Below are 11,863 nucleotides of genomic sequence, written 5' to 3'. Positions count from 1 at the left end.
AGCCGCTCCCTACGCCTCGGTTCGCCCACCTCTGGAACTGATATTCACCTCCTTTTGTGAAGCACTTGGAAATCTGCTGTTAAAAAACACTATATAAACAGCTAGGTCTGGTTTCCAAGCATGCGACCGAGTCATTCACAAGCATTCAGAAGACATTACCATATCGCTCCCCTGACAAACCAACACGGTGAGCATCTCCAGCCATGGAACTAGGCTTGAATTTGACCTAATGCTTGTAAAACAGAAAATCCATACGGGTAAGAATTATAAACAAGCACGTACTGTTAATAGTATCTTACACCTTTATAAAGACTCTGCAAGGATCTGTTAAAGGTAAAAACTCCACATTTTACATAAACCTGCCTTTTTCAAGGGCTTATTCTTATGCAGAGTTTTCCCAAGTTGTGATTGTCACTTCCCAATTTAGCAGGCTGTTTTCAGATCAAACGTTTCCAAATCTTACTCCCCCACTACCTGTCTTTCATACTAGGACTTTCAAGAGATGACAGACACACAGCAAATCCCATCTTTTTTAAATAAGTTTTGCTTAGGGTCAGTTTTCGTTCTCTCCCACTCCCCCTGAACTCCCATATTCCTGCATATTGCAGAAAAGAAGGATGTTCTCAGGCTGGAATTACATGTGCACAAAACCTAGCTTGCTAGCAGAATTCAGGTCAGTAAGGAAAAGTGAAGGATCCCAGATGGTGCTACCCAAAAACCCCAATTACACTGCTAGCAGTGCATCATCCCAATCACATATCCACGGTTAAGCCATTGACGGTCCAGCATTTTAACCTGGTTAGGGGAAAACTTTTCCCCATTTACAGTAGGAGTGCAGTGGTATGACCACATTATAGCAAGAGCGCTGTAACTAGATCCTCCATCTCCGTTAAGCAATTTAATGCATTCCTGATCATACAGGAGACTGGAAGAGGATAAGAGTCAGAAATGGGTGATGGGCCATTTAGTCATTCTCTGAAACAAAGACCCATCACATTCAACACCAGCACAACTTTACTGGCTTCAAAAGCAGGACCAGACTTGAATCAAACTAATTAAACCAGAAGGCTGTCATATTCTCATGACAACTTTCACAGTTTACATGTAGCACAGTAATTGATGCCAAGACGACTGACCTGGTATCTGTTGTTCCAAACTTCCTGCAATGGCACACATACAAGTGAAATGTCATGCACACCGGAAGGGACAATTTGAACTACTTCCACACACTGATGGGTTTCAAATTACACCCAACCTCTTAAGATATGATGATCTAGAAATCCTTGCAGACCAGACAACTCAAGGAGATATTTGTTCAATGCACAGCAGTAGTCACTAGGGAATAAGAGATCAGGCCATATATCAACAAGAAGACATACTGCATAAACCAGTATTTTTATTTGCAACTTGAACGTGTGTGCTCAGCTTCCATCAAGAAGAAAGAAGCAGCAAAGAGGACAGCAAAGAGAACAAGAAGTTGCTTCCATACCACAAGCTATGAAAAAGTTTGCAACACTGCTTGGAAAGCAAGAGAATCAAAAAAATGGTCTTAGAGGTTTAAGTAACAACCCTAACAGGAGACCAACCGGGCATTTATTTACCTTTGCCCATAATCCCAGAAAGTCATTAGCAGGCCACATTTTTATGTCGCTATGGAGCTCATCCTTGTTATACTACACATCAACCAAACTGTGAAACACACAGCCACAAGTGATACACATTGCTTGCTAAACTAATATTTCAGAAAGAGAGACTTTGAAGAAGGGGAGCAACTATTATTACACTTGTTAACATCATACATTTCTCATAGCATTATTTCAGGTTCATCAGTCCTTGAACCCCCTCAGGGCACAGTACATACACAGTTAAATGCGTCAGGAGGGTATGCATTATACCACTCTCTGAAGCAAGATACAGTCTCTGCCATATGATCAGTGTATAATAGTGTGATCATGACTGTATTTTAGCAGAAGTCACTGGATTCTGTGCTTTTTCCTGTTATTTGTTTGTTGTGTTCTTGTTTTTAACACACAGGCAGTTCTGTTGTGCTGACCAAGTACTCTCAAAAAGATTGCTGCAGAAATTATCAGAAGCCTTTACAAGTCTGGATTTAGCTCCACACCCAAAGCTTAGAGGTGCTAGATGCAGATTCCTTCCCTAACCAAACTCATGATTATTACTTTTATCACCAGTATCCAAGATGGGAACTACCAGCAGGTATATCAATAGACAGCAATATTAAGAAAAGTGCTACTGTTAATTAGTCTCTGGACAGGCATCGTATAAACCCATCTGTTTTCAGAACAGAGTACTGAACGGCAGTGAATGTTTCTGGTTTTTCACAAGAAAGGACGGTGTTCCTTTGACACTACATCAACTGGGATAGTGCCAAAAGACTGCTCTTGAATGTTATTTATTAAAATGAATGTCTTCAGACAATGGTCAAAGAAATAAGTGTTTCAGGAAACATTACCATTGAAGTATAGTCAGGAATGATATGGAATAAGTTGGGAAAATTTAATTCTCAAGGGATACCCCTAATGGGACCTTCGCGAGAGGCGGCAGAGATGCATAGCGACTGGAATACTATACCTGCTCACGATCGCAAGGGTAGCTCCTCTTGACCAGGACCACATCTCAGTGACTAGGCAGATAGAGAACTTCAGTGCACAGGAACGTGAAAGGCATCCTCTTTTCCAAATGTTAAAGGTGCTTTGAAAATAGAAAGATCAGTCAAACCAAGATCCCCTAGGGTGAACATTATTTGGGACCTGTACAAACCCAACAGTTGCAGAACCCGTACATTGTATTTTACAGTTTTCCTATTATTTATATAAATAAGCAAGCTGTCATACAAGACCCAGTTTGGGGCTTGTACCCCTTTCTACCACTTTTAGAGCAGTAAAAGCTCAGAGGCTTATCTCCTCTCTTCTCCTGCAGGAAAGGGGAGGGGGATGGAAGGAAATTAATGCCCTCCCCCAGTTGATTTTTGGCATGAAACATTCAGGTCCCATTTAGCCTGCAAAAAACTTCACAAGAACGGAAGAACCTTTCGAATGACATCACCGCAGGAACAGGGATGGCAAAGGTTCAGCAATCAAAAGAGGAACCCTTACCCTTTTGTCCCAAGCACTTAGTAAAATAATTACAAAAAAGGTGGATCTTGCAGTTAGGAGGGAGAACCCATGGTCTAATCAGATCTTTCATTGATACACACCTGCTTTTTTACCAAGGGGAAAAATAATTAAAAGCACCACGTTCCATTTTGATTACCTATAGGGCGGACAAAACAGAGGAGAGTGTGTGCGTTCACAGTCTCCAGACTTTCAGGCAGCACTCAGCGCCGCACACCTCCGTCTCCTTCCCCTCTACTGTCCCAGGCAACAGTTAGCGAAACCCCTCTGCCCAGATGCCTTTGTTTTGGGCAGTGACTCCTCCATAGGAGTGGAGTGGAGGCTGCTATTGTTTCATAAAGAAGCTTAACTATTTCCAAAAGGAAGAACAGCACTCGCCCCACTACCCCTAAGGTTTCCATGGCAACCAACCCAACTCATTGCAGGATTTACACCTTGTTTAGTTTGGGGGTTTCCAACCATTGATGATGACCTGTTCCTGGAGCAGACACCGAGAACAGACAGATAAAAGACTGCTCTTTGTACCCGTAGAGCTTCACGCAGGGGTCATCTCCACTGGTACACACTGCAGTTTGCACTAGAGGTTTGCACTACTGCAGCTACATTGGCTGAGCACTACTCAGGACACACCTACATCATGACTATTCATTAAGACCCGTAACCAGTTCTAAACAAACACATCTGGGATTCCAATAGCCAATTCATCATTGAAGAAACGAAGCTTTTGCCAAATAGTTAACAAATCATCATCCCAAAAAAAGCTCAAATGGCTCATAAGATACACCCTCTAGCACAATTTTTCCAACTATTTAGTTGGTTAAGATATCACATTTACCGAAAGAGCCTTGTCTGCCTGTCCTTTAACACGGTAATTTTCAGATTTTGTTCCACAAACCCTGAGGTTCTGCAATTGCTCATCAAAGGTTGGGCAAAGAGACCAGGGGTAGCAGCAGAGCAGCTACGGGGGCAGGTCGCTGTCACTGCCAGGCCAGGTCACCTGGCTCACGCCAGACTTTATCGCGATAGGGGTAGGGGTCCCACCGCGGCAACATGAGAGTGCTCCGGGATCTTAGAAAGCTTGAAAACCACTGCTCTAGCAATACCTGGGAAGTAAAAAAATTGATCTCTGGTGCCAAGCAGTATCAAAATAAACACCCAGGAACAAAAAAAGAAAAAAGCTTTAAAATCTTGTCAGATATCTTCTACACCACACTAAGAAGGAGGGCAAAGGGGCTAACAAGTTACAAAGAAGTGTTGACAGCCCAAAACAGAAGGAACATGTAATGCCAACCCTTGGGCCCGTTCAAAGCTGCACGGCTCTGTTGGTTGCAGCATCTAAAACACTGCTGAAGGCCAAGTAGGATAAAGTGAAAAAACATCACGTGGCATCCTGAGATGTTTGCCCTCCCTAGGTGGGTGAAGTTCTGGCCCTGTGAAGCTGGTTGGAGTTTTGCCAGGGCTCCAGGATATCTGCTGGGCATTTCTCTCATGCCCAGAGATCACACTCATGCTGGCAGAAGTGCATTGCCTAGACACAGCCCCCACCTAGACACAGCTGCAGGGTTGTGCTTACCTTGGTGTATACAGGTACTCCCGGGATACACCCCCTAGGGTGTATATCCACATAGCTCCAATCTCCAAAAAAAAAATCCCTCTCTCCAACTGCCATATAACTTATACAGGTATAACTTGTGTAAACCAGAACTTAAGACAGCTAGAACCATTTTAAGCAGTGTATTCACTTGACCCCCTCGTTGCACTCCAAAAAACCTATCTTCTATTCAATTTGGAACAGATTTCTCATATTTTCATCATATAACACGTGGCTGGAGAAAATGGCAAGTTATCATCACTGTCTAACAAATCATTTCAGCAATTTGATTACATTGTTTCCCAACCCAAACATACTTCTTAATAGGGTTTGTTTTTTTAAATATACTAGTTCAAAAGTCTTTACCTATATTTTCATGTCAAAGGCCCATACACTGCTTGCAAAAATCTCTGGGTACAGAGTCTTATTTTCTTAATGCAGCATCTAGCACAACAGAGCCCAAGCTGCTTGGATATTAAGCATTCCTGTGCAAAAAAAAAAAAAAAAAAGCAAATATCTTTATTATTTCATCATATGCTGGCATTGCTTAGGCTGCTGTAGGACCAAGGGGAATAGTACAGAATTAAATTAGGTTCTGCCTGATACCGGTACAAAAGAAGCAAGACCAGAATCAGATGCTTTTTATTATTCCTTATGGAGTGTTTTTAAAACAAGAGAATAATGACATTTCTTTCCCAATCCCATTTGAGAAAATATTTGGATTTGGCCACAGCTCTGATGAACCATAAAGCAAAGCAGTAATCACCCAGGATCAAATTAAACAGAAGAGTTGATGGGGGCTCTGGTACCTGTCAACACGATTTCATACAGCAGCATCCCTTCCGATATCATGATCCCTATTCAACAGGGTACTAAAGTAGGGGCGCTCTCCTCCTGTTGAATTCACCTGCTGCACATTCAGCTGGTGCTCAGATCTGCTGTTACCTTTGGGTCTGCATCAGTCTGTTGAGGCCCCTACATCTGCACTCCCCAAAGGCTCCAACTTTCTTTAATGTGGCACACTCAGCACTGTGCTGATAACTGCGTTTGCAAATTAACTGCTGCACAGGCAAAAAATAAGAGAACAAAACACTGGATAATCTTTTTTAAGGGGAGAATTTTTTTCTTTAAATTGCATGAGTTATTCTGCTGTTCCTTCATGCACAACACTACTGGGTGAGAAGGGATACAAAAATCAAGTCGGAAAACAAAGGGGGGGAAATAAAAGCCATATGGGAGGTCTATCTCTTCTTGCATGTTTTTAAGAAGTTCGTTTGTATACAAGCTTCCCCTTTGAAGTCAGGAATGCTGTAGGCTTCAACTGTTAAAAAAGAAAATTAACTTCTTAGTTCAATATTGAAATTCAGTTAGTGGAGAGAGTGAACCTGCATCCTATTGCTATTGCCTGTTACTTTCCACACCTGATAATAACACATGTTAAAAGAAACCTGCATTTCACAATCATAGCAAGCCCGGAAAAGATTTGTACAAATTAATTGCTCACTGATGTACTGCTCAGCTTCAGCCTTGAAAATGCGTTAGTGGAGCCCTGCTGGTTTTAATGGGACTGCACTGGTGAAAGGACAAGCAGATCAGAGCCTTTATTTCACAGGTGATCGCAAAATACAGCCAGCAGCCAATCTTAGGTGCGCCATAAAGCTAAGCATCTACATCCAGACCTGTGCTGTATCACAAACTCTCACGCTGCAATACTCTTTAAAAATATGCTATGGGCAAAAATGATTCATCCCAGGATAGCTCATCCTCATTCCTCTTTAAGATTCATGAGCTTGACTAAGCCAGTGCTTCTTGCACAGACCCCAGACAATTTTAGCGTGCCTGTACTTTCTGATAACTGGCAGGAAGAAGGGTGGGAGGGGGGAAAAAAAGCATTTTGTAGTCTGGATTATAGCAGTCACCTAAATATGATGGGTTCTTCCAGCCCCTGCAAAATGTACACCTATACAATTAGGCAATCATTTGTTACAGACGCATTGACAAGAGGAGACTTATTCAGATGGCGATCGCCTAAATATACTGGAGATCACTTTGTATTTCCAGCAGGCACAATTGCCACCCAGCTGAGGGGTGGCCCATACTCGGACAACCCCACGGAAAGAGCGGTGGCGCTTCTTTAACCCACTCTTGTGATGCCTCCCTACATCAGGGTAGGGAAAGAAATCCTGGAGTTGCATCCCCAAAACAGACGGCTTGCACTGGGCGAGCCCTGCCACAGGGAAGGTCATCCTGCGGTTGCACAGGAAAACATGAGCATTGACAACAGGCTTCAGTGCAAAAAAAAGAAAAAGAAAAATCACGGCAACCGCAAACAAACCAGCGTAGTGCAGTCAGGGGATGTTTTTGGAATGCAAATGGATGCTTATCTCCAGGCAGCCAATTACACATCTCTGCTTTATCAAAGAACAAGAAGGTAGGGTCATGGCATGGAGCACACAGACATAACTCCCCAGTTCCCAGGATACAGAGACACAGAAGAGCCCTGCACGCCCCTTGACAGCGGGAAGCAGATTTACTATCCATATCCCAACAGGCAACATGAAAGTCTCCCCTTCTTCACCTCCGGAGTGCCACATCCACCGCTCAGACAGGGGTTGGATTTAGGGCCTCATTTCCCCGCTCCACCGGAGCAGAGCAATGCTTACTCACTTCCCGTGCAAGGGCCCTGAATTTGGGTGTGCTTGCCGAGTGCTTCGCACACCTTCCAGGAAGGTGCCATGGGACTGGAGAGCGTCGCCCTCCGCTTACAATAAAACCAAGCTGTTGTCACAGCTCAAAGCAAGCTGGGCCACATTACCTGTGATTCAACCCCAGCACCCAGCTTAAGGAAGTTGCAAACCACATACTACAAGGGCGAGACAGTCTTTAAGAAAGGAAAAAAAAAAAAAAAGCAGCAAATCAACTATTTGCTATTTAAAAAATGTGTTAAGCAAATAAACTAAAGCTATTTAAAAAAAAAAAAAAAAGCATCCTAAGGGAAAAGGGAAAGCCTGCCCCTCTCCCTCTACGCCCTCAGGAGCAGCCAAGTCAAGTGCATGGCTGCAAATCCAGCCTCCTCCATGCCCATCCTGCTTGGAGTTGAGGAGAAGCTTGCGAAGGGCAAGCAGCACCCCCAGGTGATAGGGAAAGCGCCCCAGCAGAGAGGAGAAGGGGAGGGAGGCTCGGAGCTGCTGAAACGAAGGTGCGGGGAGCATGCGTGGCAACGCCTGCTGCTCTCTGCGGCAAAGCCTCCGCAGTGCCCGGCTCCCTCCCTCCCCTTCCCGGGCTGCAGGCGCGGAGCTCGCGGGCTGCAGCTGCAGAGGCAGCTGGCAGGGGTTCAGGCTTTAGCAACTCCTGGCAGCAGCAGCAGCAGCCGAGCTGGGCAGAGGACAGACACCCGGTGCAGTCCCGGAGGGGCAGGCCTGCGTGCTGCTCCCCGCCCCAGCACAGCCGAGCCGAGCCGAGCCGATTCCTCCTCCCGGACCTGCGGGCAAGCCCTGCCACTGCGCCTGCTGCGTCTCCTCGTCCCTGTCTCCTCACCTCCAGCGACCGCGGGCTCGCTCTGACCTGGACTACTATTTCGTTGCATTTGCAGCTTTGCTTTTTTTTTTTTTTTAATTTAATTTTATTTTTTTTGGTTCTGTTGTGCTGTTGGGGTTTTTTCTTGTTGTTTGGTTGCTTTGTTTTTTTTTAATTAATTAAAAAAATCCTCCCCCCACATCCCCAGGAAAAACCTGCGTCTGTGTGCAGCGGGTTGGGCACAAGCTGGCACCGTGCCCTGCTGCTGTGCGGGAGGCACTGTCGGAGGAAGCCCGCCGAGGAGCGCACAGGCACTGTACAGACAGCGGGCGTGGGTCAAACTGCACCGGGAGCGAGACACACAATGAGGGGGGGGTTGTGAGCAGTCCTGCAAGGAGGCAGAGATGGGGGTGATCAACACAGATGGGTCCAAGTAGATGCAGGTGCTGTATAGGTGATCTATAGGTGCAGAGTAGATAGACACCCTACAGAGAGGCGATTGCTATATAGAGGGGGGGATAGATAGCCATGTCAATCATGTCTATAAGCGATCCGATATCGGCAGTCGATAGCTATCACATATAGATCAATCCTCTGTGGACAGCATAGGGGATGGATAGCTATAGCTATGATATAGACAAGCAATAGATAGATAGATAGATATAGGTGTCTGTCACCCATCTGTACCCATCATCTGTCCTCTATAGACACCTCTGTACATAGGGGATAGGTAGCTATAGCTATGATGTAGACGAGCAATAGATATAGGTGTTGATCACCCATCTGTAGCCATCATCTGTCTATAGCTACCCTCTATAGACGGATCTATAGATAGGTATATGATATATCTACCTATCCCCTGTCTATAGATCTAGATGATGGATACAGATGGGTGCCAGACACCTATGTCTATCTATTGCTCGTCTATAGGTGTCTGTCACCCATCTGTATCCATCACCTCTCCGTAGCTATCCACAGCAATCCCCTATAGACAGGGGATAGGTAGCTATAGGTAGACTATAGATTACAGATAGCTATGGGTGTCTATCGCCTCTCTGTATCCATAGCAATCCCCTATAGACAGGGTATAGGTAGGATATAGATGACAGATATAGGTGTCTATTGCCTCTCTATATCCATAGGAATCCCCTATAGACAGGGGATAGGTAGCTATAGGTAGACTATAGATTACAGATAGCTATGGGGGTCTATCGCCTCTCTGTATCCATAGGAATCCCCTATAGACAGGGGATAGGTAGCTATAGGTAGACTATAGATTACAGATAGCTATGGGGGTCTATCGCCTCTCTGTATCCATAGGAATCCCCTATAGACAGGGGATAGGTAGCTATAGGTAGACTATAGATTACAGATAGCTATGGGGGTCTATCGCCTCTCTGTATCCATAGGAATCCCCTATAGACAGGGGATAGGTAGCTATAGGTAGACTATAGATTACAGATAGCTATGGGGGTCTATCGCCTCTCTGTATCCATAGGAATCCCCTATAGACAGGGGATAGGTAGCTATAGGTAGACTATAGATTACAGATAGCTATGGGGGTCTATCGCCTCTCTGTATCCATAGGAATCCCCTATAGACAGGGGATAGGTAGCTATAGGTAGACTATAGATTACAGATAGCTATGGGGGTCTATCGCCTCTCTGTATCCATAGGAATCCCCTATAGACAGGGGATAGGTAGCTATAGGTAGACTATAGATTACAGATAGCTATGGGGGTCTATCGCCTCTCTGTATCCATAGGAATCCCCTATAGACAGGGGATAGGTAGCTATAGGTAGACTATAGATTACAGATAGCTATGGGGGTCTATCGCCTCTCTGTATCCATAGGAATCCCCTATAGACAGGGGATAGGTAGCTATAGGTAGACTATAGATTACAGATAGCTATGGGGGTCTATCGCCTCTCTGTATCCATAGGAATCCCCTATAGACAGGGGATAGGTAGCTATAGGTAGACTATAGATTACAGATAGCTATGGGGGTCTATCGCCTCTCTGTATCCATAGGAATCCCCTATAGACAGGGGATAGGTAGCTATAGGTAGACTATAGATTACAGATAGCTATGGGGGTCTATCGCCTCTCTGTATCCATAGGAATCCCCTATAGACAGGGGATAGGTAGCTATAGGTAGACTATAGATTACAGATAGCTATGGGGGTCTATCGCCTCTCTGTATCCATAGGAATCCCCTATAGACAGGGGATAGGTAGCTATAGGTAGACTATAGATTACAGATAGCTATGGGGGTCTATCGCCTCTCTGTATCCATAGGAATCCCCTATAGACAGGGGATAGGTAGCTATAGGTAGACTATAGATTACAGATAGCTATGGGGGTCTATCGCCTCTCTGTATCCATAGGAATCCCCTATAGACAGGGGATAGGTAGCTATAGGTAGACTATAGATTACAGATAGCTATGGGGGTCTATCGCCTCTCTGTATCCATAGGAATCCCCTATAGACAGGGGATAGGTAGCTATAGGTAGACTATAGATTACAGATAGCTATGGGGGTCTATCGCCTCTCTGTATCCATAGGAATCCCCTATAGACAGGGGATAGGTAGCTATAGGTAGACTATAGATTACAGATAGCTATGGGGGTCTATCGCCTCTCTGTATCCATAGGAATCCCCTATAGACAGGGGATAGGTAGCTATAGGTAGACTATAGATTACAGATAGCTATGGGGGTCTATCGCCTCTCTGTATCCATAGGAATCCCCTATAGACAGGGGATAGGTAGCTATAGGTAGACTATAGATTACAGATAGCTATGGGGGTCTATCGCCTCTCTGTATCCATAGGAATCCCCTATAGACAGGGGATAGGTAGCTATAGGTAGACTATAGATTACAGATAGCTATGGGGGTCTATCGCCTCTCTGTATCCATAGGAATCCCCTATAGACAGGGGATAGGTAGCTATAGGTAGACTATAGATTACAGATAGCTATGGGGGTCTATCGCCTCTCTGTATCCATAGGAATCCCCTATAGACAGGGGATAGGTAGCTATAGGTAGACTATAGATTACAGATAGCTATGGGGGTCTATCGCCTCTCTGTATCCATAGGAATCCCCTATAGACAGGGGATAGGTAGCTATAGGTAGACTATAGATTACAGATAGCTATGGGGGTCTATCGCCTCTCTGTATCCATAGGAATCCCCTATAGACAGGGGATAGGTAGCTATAGGTAGACTATAGATTACAGATAGCTATGGGGGTCTATCGCCTCTCTGTATCCATAGGAATCCCCTATAGACAGGGGATAGGTAGCTATAGGTAGACTATAGATTACAGATAGCTATGGGGGTCTATCGCCTCTCTGTATCCATAGGAATCCCCTATAGACAGGGGATAGGTAGCTATAGGTAGACTATAGATTACAGATAGCTATGGGGGTCTATCGCCTCTCTGTATCCATAGGAATCCCCTATAGACAGGGGATAGGTAGCTATAGGTAGACTATAGATTACAGATAGCTATGGGGGTCTATCGCCTCTCTGTATCCATAGGAATCCCCTATAGACAGGGGATAGGTAGCTATAGGTAGACTATAGATTACAGATAGCTATGGGGGTCTATCGCCTCT

The 11,863-nt window shown here is 44.8% G+C and overlaps 1 long non-coding RNA gene across 1 annotated transcript; it reads right to left on the bottom strand.

Annotated features, from left to right (window-relative positions):
- On the bottom strand, positions 1-5,211 carry LOC102369206. Its single transcript, XR_323782.2, has 3 exons — positions 5,092-5,211; positions 2,593-2,712; positions 1-76 (listed from the first exon to the last, which is right to left on the bottom strand). It is a non-coding gene; the product is annotated as an uncharacterized LOC102369206 (long non-coding RNA).
- Between the last annotated feature and the right edge of the window lie 6,652 nt (positions 5,212-11,863).

The sequence above is a fragment of the Alligator sinensis genome, unplaced genomic scaffold (assembly GCF_000455745.1).
Source record: "Alligator sinensis unplaced genomic scaffold, ASM45574v1 scaffold512_1, whole genome shotgun sequence".
Lineage (NCBI taxonomy): Eukaryota > Metazoa > Chordata > Crocodylia > Alligatoridae > Alligator > Alligator sinensis.
The sequence above is the reverse complement of the archived record's forward strand: the minus strand, read 5'-3'. Positions and strand labels throughout refer to the sequence as shown.